We start from the raw sequence: 15,602 nt of genomic DNA on the forward strand, positions 1-15,602 counted from the left end.
AAGTGGCACTTCCAAATCACGTCAACATCCACATAGGGTGGATGTGGAGGGAGAGAGAGAGAGGGAGACCCAAGGTTCACTAAGCCATTTTTGACAATGGGATTTCTTTCTTGTGTCTGAGTAGGTGTGTGTGTGTGTGTGTGTGTGATAGAGGAAATTTCAATTTTCTGATTTTGGGCATGTTCAATCAAGGCTTTGTGTGCTCAATGAACACTAACAAGATGTGTGTGTGTGTGTGTGTACTTTTTTTGGGGAGGGGAGGGGAGGGGGGAGAGTTAAGTCCCGATGAGAAAGGCTCATTCAATTTTCATTTTTTAGCTTGGACAATGGACGGCCTTTAAGGTAATATATTATAATAAGCCACGCAGCAGTCCAAAGCTGGAAGGCGACGGCAGCGGCTTGCGAATCAAGTACATTCTGCTGACGTAGTGCGACACTGGAGTTGGGTCAATGCCATGCTGGAGGTGGTTGCCAAGCTTGCGTGGACGCCACCTGGACTCAGAGTCCGATTTCTAGACTGAGCCGCACCAAGGGCACATGTTGCAAGCTGACAAAGGTGGATGGGTCGTGTGCAAAAGACTGTAGGCTTGCATTGTTTGCTTAATAAGGCCAGTGGTTGGCAACGGCAAGATCCACCACAACTGGGCCTTGAATGAACATGTATCTTGGTCTTGCTCTCGATAGTCATTAGTTATCTATTCACATAAGCCTATTTGAGGCTCGACATAGGTAGAAAGCAAGGCTATGTCAAAGGAGGGGATATTGGGAGCAGCACACAACTACACACAAATATGAGGGAAGAGGTTAGCAATTTCCATGAAATTTTTGGACGTTGAGAAAATAGTACAATGGAGCAAGAAGGTTGACTTGGCCAATGTGGCATGTAGCCCTGACGACTGCGTGAGACAAAGAGAGAGAGAGAGAGGTTGCCATGCACGTGATAAAGAGGGCCGAAGGTGGCCGGCCATACTAGTTCTTTCTCCAAATGCAAACACCTATGCTTGGATCTTGAAAGCATGTGGCCTTACGCAAGTATGTATACTCTTCACTTTCACTTGTTATACAATATGTTTTTTTTTTGTTGAAGGAAAACTTCTCCTTTGTTCTAAAATAGGTGGGCAAAACGTTCCGTTTTTTTGGGTTATAATAGCTAGAATCCTAGGAGATACGCTCTGATTTGCTTTAGAAAAGGCAAGGGTAGGCAAAGTAAAGCAAAAAGAAGAAGTCCAGGTGGTAGGCCCTAAGTCAAATGGGACAGGTGGAGTGGAGTGAGTGAGCATGTCGCACTTGGGGTAATCATGAGAGACAAGCATGGCCGATGATAACTATCGGGGTGCTAACCACTGTGGCTAGCCCGCCCTCAGGACTAAATAACACATAGTATTAAAGGGGGGGGGGGGGGGGTAAGGGGATCGAGGGCAGAGAAGTGCACGCACGAAAATCGGAGAGGTTGCAGCCATAGATGGGCACTTAAAAACTAAACCCGGCCACAGATTAAATCCGGGCAGTGCTTATGTTTTAATAATAAAACCCCAAAAACCCGGGCCATGGCTACAACATGTGCGCGCGGGTGGGATGGTTACCCCATGCGTCACAATCTGGGCGACGAGGCTTTGGGTTCAAATCGAGTCGCCGCCCGGGTTCTTTTTCGCGTTGACTTGCCACGCGTCCGGGTTTAATCTGCCTCGGGCTCCCCGCATCCACTTCCGCGCCATCGATCCCCTTACCCCCCCCTCTTTAATGTTATGTGTCACTTAGTGTCGTGGCTAGCCATGGGCTCTGTCTAGCATGGCGACCACTTTCTAGCGTGGCAGGCATTGCCGACGTTCAGTGGGTCTCCTCGACGTCGTGCATGCACTGAAAACAAGCTTTTCGGCGCGCTTTGGTCAACAGTCTGATTGGGCCCTGGCCCCTTGGCCGCCAAGCTGCCAACATGACTTTATTTCCTTGGAAATTTATCTGGGTTTTGGAACGTCACACTGGAGTAGGTTTAATTAGTTGGGCACCAAGCCAAGTTGGTTACGTTGGAAGCCGGGACTATTCAACACACTCTCTCTCTCTCTCACACAGAGAGACACACACACACACACACACACACACACATTGTTCAACACATACATTTTTAAATGAGTACACACAGATGGAAGCAATCTCTCACACACACACACACATATTCTTCATGGAAGAGTACACAAACACACACACACACACACACACGTTTTTCAATGAAGAGTACATAAAGAGTCCAAATACACTTCAAGCAATCTCTCTCTCTCTCTCTCTCACACACACACACACACACACACACACACACAAATAGCCCGCCCTTTCTCGTTCATCAATAATACTCATTTTAGTGATGTGGACAGTTTGATTCTTAAAAGAATTTAATATCTACTGCACCCTTGAGGATTATCTTGCCTTTTTACACATCCATTAAAGCTATAAACCATACCGGTTGTTAAATCCCTTTCCATCCCTCTATTGATAGTGATTTCTCACTATCAATCACTCTTTACTCTTTATTCATCTCTCTATCCTCCACTCCCCCCCCCCCCCCCCCCAAAAAAAAAAAAAAAAAAACCCCAGCAATGGCGGTTCAAAATGTACAATTCCCTCCTCTTGGTCCATTCAATGCTGGTGGATTGCAATGGATATTTGTGCAAGATGAACGTTCGAAGTACAAGGTTATGCGGCAAGCCATGATCCAATGGTCGCAAGTCAATGATTTCGTGCATGGAGAAGGAAAAATTGAAGGATATGACACGGTTTTCAAAAAGTACACACACCATCGAAAAGACCCAACTCAAATAAAGAGAGTGTGCAATGATGCATGGATCGAGAACATTGTGTAAGTGTTCATGCATTTCACTACACGTGCACTTCTTTGTCGTCGTATGTTTTTCATTCATCTTTTGAAAGCATCGGTTTTAGCCTCACAATTTCCTATGGTACTTTGTAGATTTTGGTGTGCGTATGACCCTATAGATGAGCGTAATATCTCATTGGACCGTTCAACATGCAGTGACGATCGTGCAATGCCAAATCAACTGGATACAAGCGTCAATGATAGCCATTTTTGTAGCACAAAACCCCAAAGAAGGCAAATAAACAAAGGACTCCACAAAAGGGGGTGTCAATGCCATTTCTCAATAAGCCGCCTATATAAAGATCCATCTATTGGATTGATATCATATATCAACCCTTAACATACAGACAAGCTAGATTTAGTGTGTCATGGAGAGGGGTCTAATGTGCTGTTCTCTCCTTGGGTCTCCAAGGAAAAGAAGCTTTGGGTATACAATCTTCTCCGTCGAGGCTTCACACCACACCAAGTTCTCAATGGTCACATCCAATCACTAAATGCTGCGTTGAATGCTAACCCCAATCGCCCAAAGTCAAGGGATGATTTCATCTCTGTTCGTGATACAGTGAATATATCAAGAAAACTAGCAATCAAAACATATCAATTGCATGATGATGATGCTGAGAGTACGCGGCGCTGGTGCTTGGAGAACGCATCTATTGTTTTCATATACCAAGAGCAAAATTGCGCGCATAAGCAAGATTTCATTTTGGGGGTTCAAACACCTTGCAAAAGGAAATGTGCGGAGTATATGGAGATGCCAACCTACTTGCTATGATGCAACTTTTGGGACAAACAAGTACAAGGTAAGCTTCTTTTCCACTATTTATCTATGCAAAACATGATACATCACAATCCAATACAATTGAAAAATTTGACATTTTCCCAATTGTAGTTTCATTTGTACACCCTACTTGTCTTTGATGCATATCGGAATGGGGTGCCAATTGTTTGAGTTTTGACTTCCAGCAGCACAATGGAAGCGACTTCCTTGCGGCTTTGCAAATTTAGGAACACAATGTTGGATCACCACAAGTGTTGGGAGCCCGCTGCTTTCATGGTAGATGGCGCAGAAACCAAAATAAGCGCAATTAGGTACAAGGTCATGTTTTCAATGCAATTCCATATCCTTTTGTCATGTTCTTCTCTTGTACATTGAACCTCTTTTTGCATAGGGAGGTGTTTCATGTACCCATCTACCTTTGCTTGTGGCATGTGAGGAGATGTTGGCTTAAACATCTTGTGAGAAAGGTGCAAGATTGGCCAACAAGGGCAATGGTGTTTCGTCGACTAGGGGTGCTCATGCACTCACGAGGGCCCTCTTGCACAACTAAGACGGAAACCAAAGAAAGCATTCAACACATGATAGAGGCATTTCTAGATGAATTCCAAGTGGAAGAGGCATTCATGGATTATTTTTGGACTTATTGGCAACCAAAAATTGGTAAGATATTGGTGATCGAATTACATGCACTCATGCACGTGTCCACCAGGCCATGAATTTCTTACTTTTTATGTGTAGATATGTGGGTTTCTGCAGCAAGGACATTGCCACACTATGGGCAAGACACAAATGGCGCCATCAAAGCATACCATGGCATTCTCAAGACCAAATTTTTAGGAAGCTCGAAGAAGATGGTTGATCGACGTGTTGATTGGCTACTTCACAAATTGATATTTCGTGCGCCCTACTATATTATTGGTATGTACAGACATTGAAAGATAATGGTTTCATTCGTAATGATGCAATAGAGAAGGTAGTGGAGAACTCTTTTGAGAGAGCATCTCACATTCTCGACGACCATGTCGCCATGGTTTCTCAGGATGAGGGTGTTCATGCCGTAGTGTGCAATACTACAAATCCCAACATAGTACACACTATTTACAACCCTGAAACCTCTTGGGCATGTTGCACATGTTTGTGGTCTGAACAAGGAAACCTATGCAAGCATCGGGTGAAAGTTATGATTGCATTAGGTGTGTCCCCATTTTCATTGAAGGAAACATGCATGAAGATCTATGGAAAACAGGTTGAAGACCTTCAAGCGAGGCCACCACTACCTGTTAGGACCGCTAACATTTAGGTGGATGTTGATTTTGCAAATGGCACTGACACTTGCAACAACGAAGACAATGTCAACCCAGATATCAACACAAAAGGTTTACAAGATCTAGAAGACCTATTTCAAGAGCTGTTCATATGTGTGGGTGAGGATAGTCAGCTACTTGTGGAAGCTTGTTCTCTTTTGAAGAAAACAATTGGGCAAATAAGCACAATGAAAGCACGCAAAGAGGATTCTTATCAACCAACAAACCAGTTTGAGACCACCAAGGATGCATCTGGAAACACTCTGAAAAGAAAAAAGTCTTTCATAGAGAAGCAGATTCGAGGAAGAAGAGCGGCAGTACAAGGAAGCAAAGAATGCTTGGCAAATCCATTCAGAGCGTCCACACCAAAAAAGCGCTACACTATGCAAGCAAAGTTGGATCGTCACGCACGAGCAGAGAGTGCAATGGGTAGCTCATCAGACATGAGTGGACATTGAAGTAGCCACACATGCCAAAAATATGTATTGTTTACTTCACAAGTTAGTCACATCATCATGCAAATTCTACATATGAATATCCCGTGTGTGTATGTTTTCTTCACAAGAAAGTATCATTCTCAAGTGAGTTCTTTGTAATTTGTGTCTCTTGTTTGTGTGTGTGTGTGTGTGTGTGTGTGTGTACATGAGAGAGAGAGAGAGAGAGAGAGAGAGAGAGAGTGGAAGAAGAGCCCCGTTTTCAAATGAGAGACTAATATAAAGAGAGATAGAGACAGATAGAGGACACACACCAGATCTCGTATGAAAAAAGTAGCTAGATATAAGTATATGATGTCATTGTTAATGCATATGTATGAAGGAAGAAAGGGGGGAAGGGGGGGGGGGATGGGAGATAGAGTGCAAACTTGGAACATCCCCAATAAACCTCATGCAATGATCCCAAATTGTTGCCCTATGGTACGGGGTGTTGCTCATTATTTCATTAAGAGAGTGAAGAAAGGGAGAACGTGTGCAAAAATGAAACATCCCCAAGAAACCTCATGGATCTATCCCAAATTGTTGCCAAGGGGGCGGGGGGGGGGGGGGGGGGGGGGGGGGGGGGGGGGGGGGGGGGAGGATAGGGAAAAAGGTACAAAACTGAAACCTTGGAAATCATTCCCACTAGGGGACGCGAAAGAGAGATACAAAACTAAAACCTTAGAAATCATTCCCACTAGGGGATGAGAGAGAGAGAGAGAGAGAGAGAGAGAGAGAGAGAGAGAGAGAGAGAGATCCCTTTATTGAAAAATAGCTAGATTGTAGTGTATGAAAAATCACTAACCTCTTTTTGTGTGTGTCATAATAATCAATATCTAATTCTCCTAAATAATTTTCTCATGTTAAACTGACCATTTAATATGGGGAAGTGCCAGGGGAGAAAAAGCTAGAATATTGGTTAAGCTAGCAGACCGGCCACAATAGGGATCCAAAAGGGGGGCCATCTGCAAAAGAGCAATGACAACAATGGGCTTAAAAGACCCTAAGGTTCAGCCCATTAAGACTTCCAAAATGCTAACGTTCCAAAATTCAAAGGTTCTGTGAAAAGGCCAAAACCTTAGGGAAATTGGATGCTTTGTGTGTGTCCCAAAAGTCTTCAACCATCCCTACATAGGAGGGGGCGAGCCCTAGAAGTAGGAGATGAGAGAGAAACTCTCTCTCTCTCTCTCACACACACACACAAGCTCCCTTTACACAAAGGGAATGGGGGACACATGTCAGCTCCCTAGCCCAGATGCCAACAAGGTGTACCCAATTCCCATTGGATGGCCTTGGAGGTGGACCAATGAGAACTAAGCTACAATAAACCTAGTTTAATTAATTTAAAAACACTTAATAAAAGAACCAATAAGAATTAATCTCTCTAGAAGACTATTGGACAGTCTCCCAAGGGGTCCAATGAGCATTTAGCAGCCCAATGGCTTGCCTGATTCCTATTGGCCAGGAGGCAAAGGGGTCCAATGAGAGTTTAGTTGAATTAAATAATTACCTAAAGCTCTCACAAAAGGGGAAAGGGGGACACATGCCAAAAGGCTATCACTTATGCTTTTAAATTTCCATTGGCTAGGCCTGGGTAGGTCCAATAGGGTGGTAGCATGAGCATTTAGCAGGGGGGGTCGACCAAGAGAGAGAGGGGGCTGATTTTTGGAAGGCATTAACACACACACACACACACACACACACACACACACACACACACACACACACACACACACTCACACAATCTCATATGTGAAGCAAAGAAGACTCTCTCTCCTTCTCAAGCTTTAATGGAAAGTTTACCACCTACTCCAAGCTTGTGAGAAGGGAGGCCTACACCAACAACTCTTGGCTTTGTGATGCAAATCCAACCAAGAGCCAAGCTTCAATGCATGCTCATCTCCTCTACCATGCTAATTACTAAGCTAAGCTATGCTAATATGAGTGATTATGTGAGGAGATGTACATCTTTCGCGTAAGAATACTCCTTCTTCCTCTCAATCTACTCTCATACCCCGCTAGCTCTCACCATCTTCAAAGGTGTGTGAGGTCTTGGGTTTGAGACCGTGAGGGAATTGATGTTGTGCTTGATAAGTGTTTTGTTTAGTGTGTGAAGTTTCCATCTTCATTGCACTAGCTAGTCTTGAAGGAACACAGAGAATTGTATTGTAAAATGTTTCTCTTGATGGGAGAAACCATAATACAAACCCTTTTGGAGGGGGGACCGGCTCCATGCAAATCCGGTCCTCAACTATTATTAATTGCTTAATTTCTCTCTCTTTTGAAGTATTGTTCATGCTATCTAACTAGGTGTTATGCTTTTTGTTGCTCTCTCCACCCAAGCACTCTTGTTATTCTCATTAGGAAGCTATTCTAATGAAATGCTCACCATGTTCATGCTATTTTCCGCTACACACAAGTTACTAGACCATTAAATGTTACATTGGTATCAGAGCACAAGGTTTCTCTTTTCTTGCTCAAGAAGGGAGGTCCTCAAGCTAGCTATAAATGGTTGGTACTATTAATTGCATGTGAGTAAGTAGAATAGAGATTTTCAGCCTTGCAGTGTGCCTACCTTTGTGCAGTTAACGGGGCATCACAGTCGAGAGCTATGGTCTTAATAGTGGAGTCCTATGGGGATTGCCTACGGCTTAACCACTATTGAGCTATTAGAAGCTTGATAGGATCCGGTGATGTTTTGGTGTTGAACGACCCTCTCTTCTATTCCTTGCAATTAATGGTATTCGAGCCACAGGTACAATAGCTTGAGTGCTTTTTCTAAAGGGGTAAAGAGGAGTAGCAACTAGGGCTTGAAGTGCCAAAGTACACCTATAAAGTTTACACTAAAAGTGTTAGAATGGCTGACAATAGTAAAGAGAGTGAAATTAATGTTGATAACTTTGATTTTGCTAATGAGCAGGCTACTAATGATGCCCCGATGCTTGTTAACTATCTTGTTTCTAGGCTTCAACAAGCCATGGGCAATCCATCCCTCCAAAGTGAAGTGCAACGGCAGCTTCGTGCTCATGGGATTCTCCAAGCTCCTCACCATGACGAGAGAGCACCTCCTTGCGAGACTTCCAAAAAAGGCCTCTCTCCGATTCGGGAAGAAGAAGAGGATCCATATGAAGGGCTCATAAATTTGCTCCTTGATGACGCCTCTCCTTCTCAAAGGAGAAATCAAGAGCCTCTACCAAAGGAACAAAAAGAAGTGAGTCTCCCGCCACCTCGGCGGAGATGGCTCCACGAAGACGGCGGGCTAAACGCTCTCCATCACCTCCAAAACGGAGAAGACCATCGCATACTTCTCCACACCATACTTCAAAGAGGGATGACAAAAAGCAAGAGAAGAAAAAGGTGAGAAAGAGGACACACTCTTCTCCATCTTCTTCATCCTCTTCCTCTTATGGAAGTGATGGTGAAGACAAAGAAGATCAAGGAAAGAAAAAGGCGAGAAAGAGGTCACCCTCTTCTCCATCTTCCTCAAATTCTTCATCTTTTGAAGAAAGTGATGGTGCAACCTTTGAACCATAAAAAAAAAGAGGCCATAGGAAGTCCTATGCCGCATGGAAGAGGTCGTCCAAGCTCAAGAAATTCAAAGAGGGAGGGAAGAGCATCTCTTTCCTTACCTATGATGGCACTTTTGGTGCTACGGACAAAGTCTTGGCCTTTATCCAACAATTCGATGCGGCGTTTGGAGATGAGGGCTTCACGGAGTCCTCTAAGCTACACCATATAGCTATGCACTTTCAAAAGTCCGCCTGGCAACGGTGGTCTAGCCTACGGGCCAACGGTGAAGCTCCACGAACATGGAAAGCTTTAAGAGCTTCCATTATGAAGCAGTTTTTGGCCACCGATGCCAAAGACAAAGTACTCACCGAATGGCGAAGCTTGAAGCTCTCTCCCTAGAATCCATTCACAAATATGTAGACAAGTTTTGGGATTTACAACTCAAAGCCACCGTCTTCAAGAAGTTGGATTTTGGAGAGCAAAAGCAACAATTTTGTGCGGGCTTACCTGAAGAAATGGCAGAGTATGTCAACTCCCAAAGGCCACGCACCATATCGGCGGTTATACACCATACTATGGTGGCCTCTCGAATCAATTTCCAAACAGGGGCTAAAAGAAATTCTAAGCCCACGGAAAACATTTATAAAGGCAAAAATATAAACTCTCTCCTGAAGAGCTTGAGCGTTATCGCAAGGATAACCGTTGTTTCAAGTGCGGTGAGCAAGGGCATGCGTACCGCGCTTGTCCTCAAAAGAACACTCGCCATGAACCTCCTAGAGCTACCTTGGTCAAAATCCAAGAGGAGGAAATTCACCACAAAGGATCTCCTCTATGCCATGCTTGGGAAAGGTAAGAGAACATGATGCTTTTATTCTCTTTGACCCTGGTTCTACTCACAATTTTATATCTATAGAGTTGGCCACCAAGCTAGGCATACAAGCCTACGAGATGGGAGATGTCCTACCCGCAGATGGTGCTTTCAAGGGGCAAGAAGCTTCAGTCACTCCCTTAATCGGGAAATTGAGGCTCCATGTCCAAAGCTATGTGGACAAAGAGGACTTCTTTATCTCTCCTCTCAAGCATGAGGATGTAATCCTAGGGGCACCATGGTTTGATCGCATGGCTACCAATGTTAAATTCCCTAAAAGGAGAATCTCTTGTAAGTTTAGGGAAAAAGATATGTATATAGATGCTAAGGAAATGGGTAACACTATACCTATTGTACATACAGAAGCTTTCAACAAGTCAATAAAGAGCTCTATTTCCGTGTACATGATTTTTGTTAAAGATTCTCAAAATGAACCTAATGTTTTAGCAAAAGAAAATATACACAATCAAAAGGAATTAGAGTTATCCAATTTTCTCAAGGGGTTTCAAGATGTCTTTATTGACGACATCCCTTGTGAGCTACCTCCTAAACGAGGCAATGATGACCATGCAATTGAACTTCTTCCAGGAAGTTCACCGCCTAACAAACCTCCTTATAGAGTTTCTCAAGCTCAACAAGAGGAGATTATGCGGCAAGTGCATGAGTTAGTTGAGAAGGGCGTGGTTAGGCCTAGCTCATCTCCATTTTGTTCTCCTGTGCTACTAGTGCAAAAGAAAGACGGCACATATCGTATGTGTGTCGACTATAGAGCACTAAATAGGATCACTATCCTATTTCCCATTCCATGGGTAGAAGACCTATTCGATAAGCTACAAGGGTCCACCTACTTCAGTAGGATTGACCTAAAAAGTGGCTATCGTCAAATAAGGATAGTTGATCAAGACATTGTGGAGACCGCATTTCGCACTACGTTTGGTCTTTACAAATACATTGTCATGCCTTTTGGCTTGACCAATGCACCACCACATTCAACCGCTTGATGGAGAAGGTATTCATGCCTCACCGAAACTTTACTGGAGTGATCTTTGATGATATCATCATCTACTCTAATTCATTAGACGAACACAAGCAACACCTCCAGGTAATATTTCAAGTTTTAAGAGAGAATAAACTTTATGTTAATCGAAAGAAAAGTGAATCTTTCTTGCAAGAGATTTAGTATTTAGGTCACATTATCTCTCAAGATGGCATCCAAATGGATCCATCAAAGTTAGAGGTAATAAAAGGATGGCCTAAACCAAGGAATCTTCGTGAGTTAAGAAGCTTTAAAGGTATGTGCGCATACTATAGACGTTTCATAGAAAAGTTCGCACTAATAGCAGGACCATTACATGACCTAACAAAGAAAAACGTTAGGTACACATGGTCTGCCAAGGAGAACAATGCTTTCAAAAAGCTTAAAGAAAAGCTTATCTGTCAACCTGTTCTTACACTACCGGATCTCTCAAAGCCATTTGAGGTCCAATGTGATGCTTGTGGTGATTGCCTTGGAGCCGTTTTGCTTCAAGAAGGGCACGCCATAGGCTATGAAAGTTGAAGGCTCGACCCTATTGAGCAAGCTCTAGGCATATATTAAGGAACTCCTCACAGTTCTACATGCCTTAGACTCATGGAAGCACTATTTATTGGGGACTCCTTTCATTCTGCGAATGGATCACCAAAGGCTTTACTTCATGACGCAGACCAAGCTCTCCAACAAACAAATGAGGTGGGAAAATTTCCTTTCGCAATTTTATTTTCATATTGCTCACATTGCTGGCAAGCATAATCAAGTAGCCGATGCACTCTCAAGACAGCCGAGAGTGAATGCGATTTCCATAGCAACTCACAATGATCTATCTTCTATGATAGATGAGTATGCTATTGATCCCAATTTAGAGATGTGATTTCAGCCCTTGCATTAGGCAATAGACTATGCGTTACTAGCTCACTAAGTGAGAAAGTAATGTATGAATCTCATGCTCCTCCTTATGCGGGGCATAGAGGGATTCAGTCTACCTTAAAGGGGATCGAAACATATTTCTATTGGCCTACCATGAAAGCAAACATACAAGAGTATGTTTCTAAATGTGTGGTATGCCAAAAGACAAAGTTTGATAGAGGGAAGCAACCTGGATTGCTTCAACCTTTGCCAATCCCTAATTCACCATGGGAGAGCATATCCATGGATTTTATCTTTGGATTGCCTAAGTCTATCCATGGGAATACGGGGATATGGATGATAGTAGACAGGTTCAGTAAACAAGCTCATTTTATAGCTGTCAAAAAGACTATCAAAGCCCATCAAATGGCAACCCTCTTCATTTCACAAATCTTCAAGTACCATGGCTTGCCAATGTCCATAATGTCGGATAGAGATCCTAGAATGACCAGTAATTTCTGGAAGGGTCTCTTTGAGGATTTAGGAACAAGGCTAAACTTCTCTTCGGCCTATCACCCACAAATGGATGGCCAAAGTGAAATAGCTAACCTAACAATTCTCGATCTACTAAAAGCCTATGTTACGGAAGTAGATTAAAGATCCCAATTGGAGAAGTACTTACCCTTAGTGAAGTATGCCTACAATAACACTGGACATACTTCCACGAGAAAAGCACCTTTTGAGGTAATTGAGGGAAGATCAAAAAGTCCCTTGCTACTTAAGGGATACGGGAAGATCTTCGTTGCAGATGAGTATAGCCATGACCTACAAGAATCTTTCCAAAAGATTAAGGATGCTATCTCTATCTCAAAGCAAAGGCAAAAGGCTGCTGCTGTTGACAAGCACATAAGAGCCCAAGCCTTTAAAGAAAATGATTGGGTCTTACTCAAATTTCCCAAGGCTCGATTAAGGCACACGATGAGCAAGAATCCTATGGGACACCAAAGTACTATGCTAAGTTAGCAAAAAGGTACTATGGCTCCTTCCAAATTCTTAGGCCAATCAATGAGACGGCCTATCAACTCAAGTTGCCCAACCATTGGCTCATACACAATGCTTTCCATGTGAGCCTACTAAAGCCTTATAAAAGAGAGCCACCTCAAGAACCAACTATTGAAGACGCACCGGAGATCGAGGACCAAGAAGAGGTGCTGCAACCTGAGTCCATTCTCCAACATGAAGACAAGGTACTAAGAGGCGGTAAGACTATCCGACGATATCTTATGAAGTTTAAGGATTATCCTCTGGAAGATGCTAGATGGATGCAAGGCATACAATTAAAGGATAACCTAAACCTTGTCAATGCTTACAATGCTTCCCTAGAGTAAGCAAATGTACAAATGTTAAAAATGAACAAAGTTTTTGTCTTATAAGACTCTCTTTTTCTTTATTGTGCACAAAAATGAAGTAGTATGCATGCTTAGATCAATTTTGCGGAGACGACGTCTCCCAAACACGTAGTAGAGCTTGTCACTCTATTATGGAAGATTAATAGGACTAATGTGCAGACATGCTTGCGGGGCAGCTTAAGCTCTCAAGCACCAAATGAACTAGTCATCCATTCTGGAACGATGTCGTAGGGTAACATAGGGATCCTCTACCCGCTAGGAAAAAGGACTAATGAATATGCTTTATCTTCTCTACCCCATAGTCGAGGACGACTATGATTTCAAGAGAGAGGTACTGTCATAATAATCAATATCTAATTCTCCTAAATGATTTTCTCATGTTAAACTAATCATTTAATATGGGGAAGTGCCAAGGAGAAAAAGCTAGAATATATTGGTTAAGCTAGCAGATCGGCCACAATAGGGATCCAAAGGATGGAAAATAGGGATCCAAAAGGAGGGCCATCTGCAAAAGAGCAATGTGCACCAATGGGCTTAAAAGACCCTAAGGTTAAGTCCATTAAGACTTCCAAAATGCTAAGGTTCCAAAATTCAAAGGTTCCGTCCAAAGGCCAAAAGCTTAGGGAAATTGGATGCTTTGTGTGTGTCCCAAAGTCTTCAACCATCCCTACATAGGAGGGGGCGAGCCCAGAAGTAGGAGATGAGAGAGAAAACTCACACACACACACACACACACACACAAGCTCCCTTTGTGTAATGTCATAATAATCAATATCTAATTCTCCTAAACGATTTTCTCATGTTAAACTGATCATTTAATATGCGAAAGTGCCAGGGAGAAAAAGCTATAATATTGGTTAAGCTAGCAGACCGGCCACAGTAGGGATCCAAAGGAGGGAAAATAGGGATCCAAAAGGGGAGCGATCTGCAAAAGAGCAATGTGCACCAATGGGCTTAAAAGACCCTAAGGTTCAGCCCATTGAGACTTCCAAAATGCTAAGGTTCTGTCCAAAGGCCAGAAGCTTAGGAAAATTGGATGCTTTGTGTGTGTCCCAAAAGTCTTCAACCATCCCTACATAGGAGGGGGCGAGCCATGAGGGACACATGTCAGCTCCCTAGCCCAGATGCCCACAAGGTGTACCCTATTCCTATTGGATGGCCTTGGAGGTGGACCAATAAGAATTAATCTAGAGTAAACCTAGTTTAATTAATATTAAAACACTTAATAAAAGAACCAATAAGAATTAAGCTCTCTAGAAGACTATTGGACAGTCTCCCAAGGGGTCCAATGAGCATTCAACAGCCCAATGACTTGCTTGATTCCTATTGGCCAGGAGGCAAAGGGGTCCAATGAGAGTTTAGTTGAATTAAATAATTGCCTAAATCTCTCACAAAAGGGGAAAGGGGGACACATGTCAGAAGGCTATCACTTATGCTGATTAATTTCCATTGACTAGGCCTGGGGAGGCCCAATAGGGTGGTAGCATGAACATTTAGCAGGGGGGTCGACCAAGAGAGAGAGGGGCTGATTTTTGGAAGGCATTAACACACACACACACACACACACACTCTCACACAATCTCATATGTGAAGCAAAGAAGACTCTCTCTCCTTCTCAAGCTTTAATGGAAAGTTTACCACCTACTCCAAGCTTGTGAGAAGGGAGGCCTACACCAACAACTCTTGGCTTTGTGATGCAAATCCAACCAAGAGCCAAGCTTCAATGCATGCTCATCTCCTCTACCATGCTAATTACTAAGCTAAGCTATGCTAATATGAGTGATTATGTGAGGAGATGTACATCTTTCGCGTAAGAATACTCCTTCTTCCTCTCAATCTACTCTCATACCCCGCTAGCTCTCACCATCTTCAAAGGGTGTGAGGTCTTGGGTTTGAGACGTGAGGGAATTGATGTTGTGCTTGATAAGTGTTTTGTTTAGTGTGTGAAGTTTCCATCTTCATTGCACTAGCTAGTCTTGAAGGAACACAGAGAATTGTATTGTAAAATGTTTCTCTTGATGGGAGAAACCATAATACAAACCCTTTTGGAGGGGGGACCGGCTCCATGCAAATCCGGTCCTCAACTATTATTAATTGCTTAATTTCTCTCTCTTTTGAAGTATTGTTCATGCTATCTAACTAGGTGTTATGCTTTTTGTTGCTCTCTCCACCCAAGCACTCTTGTTATTCTCATTAGGAAGCTATTCTAATGAAATGCTCACCATGTTCATGCTATTTTCCGCTACACACAAGTTACTAGACCATTAAATGTTACATTGGTATCAGAGCACAAGGTTTCTCTTTTCTTGCTCAAGAAGGGAGGTCCTCAAGCTAGCTATAAATGGTTGGTACTATTAATTGCATGTGAGTAAGTAGAATAGAGATTTTCAGCCTTGCAGTGTGCCTGCCTTTGTGCAGTTAACGGGGCATCACAGTCGAGAGCTATGGTCTTAATAGTGGAGTCCTATGGGGATTGCCTACGGCTTAACCACTATTGAGCTATTAG

Source organism: Adiantum capillus-veneris, chromosome 14 (genome assembly GCF_014529385.1).
Source record: "Adiantum capillus-veneris isolate H3 chromosome 14, ASM1452938v2, whole genome shotgun sequence".
In the NCBI taxonomy this organism is placed as follows: domain Eukaryota; kingdom Viridiplantae; phylum Streptophyta; class Polypodiopsida; order Polypodiales; family Pteridaceae; genus Adiantum; species Adiantum capillus-veneris.